At 36.8% G+C, this 1,736-nt stretch overlaps 1 protein-coding gene across 3 annotated transcripts in view; it reads right to left on the bottom strand.

Annotated features, from left to right (window-relative positions):
• The window catches only part of Pigl (phosphatidylinositol glycan anchor biosynthesis class L), a 109,893-nt gene that overhangs the window by 35,758 nt on the left and 72,399 nt on the right, over positions 1-1,736 (bottom strand). The window lies entirely within an intron of this gene.

The raw sequence follows: 1,736 nt of genomic DNA, 5'->3' as shown, positions 1-1,736 counted from the left end.
AAAAAAAAAAAAAAAAAAAAAAAGAGTACTGGGATGACAGGTGTGTTCTACCACACAGCTTTTTCTTTTTTGACTCCCTGTGGTTCTAAGGATGCTCCTACAGTAAACAAGACAGACAGCTCAGCAAGCAGGGGAAAGGCTCAAGAGAAATAAGAACTATTAGGGCCAGCCAAATAGCTCAGCAGATTAAAACATCTGCAAGCTGGCACAGGGGCCGGGGGTTTGAAGGGAAATGATTCCAAAAGCACAGACAACAAAGCAAAAACAAACAAGTGAAACTGCGTAAAACTAAGTATCTTTTGCACAGTAAAGAAAAGTAAAAAAAAAAAAAAGTAAAGTCAATAAAATGAAAAGGTAAACTACAAAATAGGAAAAAATATTTGTAAAACACACACCCAACAAGGTACTAATAGCCAAATATATTAAAAACATATACAAGTCAATAGCAGGAAAAAAAAAGATTAAAAAATAGGTAAAGGGTGTCAATGAACATTTTTCCAAAAAAGATATTCATAAACCCTAAGGGGTTTTGACTGACCTTATCAGATCCAAAAGCTACAACTCTTGTTGCATGGTCTTGCTTTATCTTGGTCTTAAACATTCAATAGAAAAGTATAAAAACGAAGTATAAGAAGTAAAGCCATGGTGTTAAGTTGAGTTGTAGGGGACTCAGGTCAACAATTTCTGACATTGCCAGTGAAGTGGAAGACCCAGTACTATTATGGACTACTGGACTATTTTAGAATATTTTGCTGAGTTTACATACCTATAATATTCAAATAACAGAACTTAACAAAAAAAGGGGATACAGATGAATGTCCATTTTGTATCTATATATTCAAAGTGGTTAGGATAAATATATAGTTACATTCTCTTAACGAATAGAGTGGTTTGTTCTAATGGTGTTTGTAAATAGGATATCATGTCCGCATCTTATACAGCAAATAACCACTGGGAAGAGAGTATGCAATGTGTCCTACCAATTTGATTTGAAACTGTCTCACTGCTATTTGTTTCTCAATAAAATTATGGAAAAAAAAAGAAAGAAGGGATCAGGTTCCAATACACTTCTTTGAGGACTCCCACTATTGGTGGGAGTGTAGACTGGTACAACCACTATGGAAATCAGTGTGGAGATTCCTCAAAAAAAGAAGATAGGAGATCCCATTTGACCCAGCTATTCCCCTTCTGGGCATCTTCTCAGAAGAATTAAAAACATCATACTGGGGCCAGCACTTAGGCAAGCTGGGATCAAACCCCAGTCCCACATGCCACACTGGTGCTGGCCCATCCCTGGGCATGCTGAACTGCCAGAGTTCAGGTGTGGTGGCGCACACCTGTAATCCCAGTGTTGGGGAGGCTGAAAACAGGAGGATCAATATGAGTCTGAGCTGCGTAGTGAGACCCTGTACCAAATACATTAAAAAAAAAAATCATACCACAATGTGCATCCATGTTTATAGCAGCATAATTTGTAATAGCTAGATCTTGAAACAACCCAAATGCCCATAAACCAGGAATGGATAAAAATGATGTGGTCTTTTTATACAATGTAGTACTACTCCGCCATTAAGAAAGATAAACTGGAGGACTTTTATAGGTAAATGGATGCAACCCAAGACTATACTCATAAGTGAAATAAACCAGATGCACATTTGTAACATTATAGTGTCTCCCTAGTATGTGAAGCTGAAAGAGTAAATAAGATCCAAAATGTACAATAGATACTATATAAT

The sequence above is a fragment of the Octodon degus genome, unplaced genomic scaffold (assembly GCF_000260255.1).
Source record: "Octodon degus isolate 3935 unplaced genomic scaffold, OctDeg1.0 scaffold00067, whole genome shotgun sequence".
Lineage (NCBI taxonomy): Eukaryota > Metazoa > Chordata > Mammalia > Rodentia > Octodontidae > Octodon > Octodon degus.
This window is presented reverse-complemented; position numbering and strand designations above follow the sequence as displayed.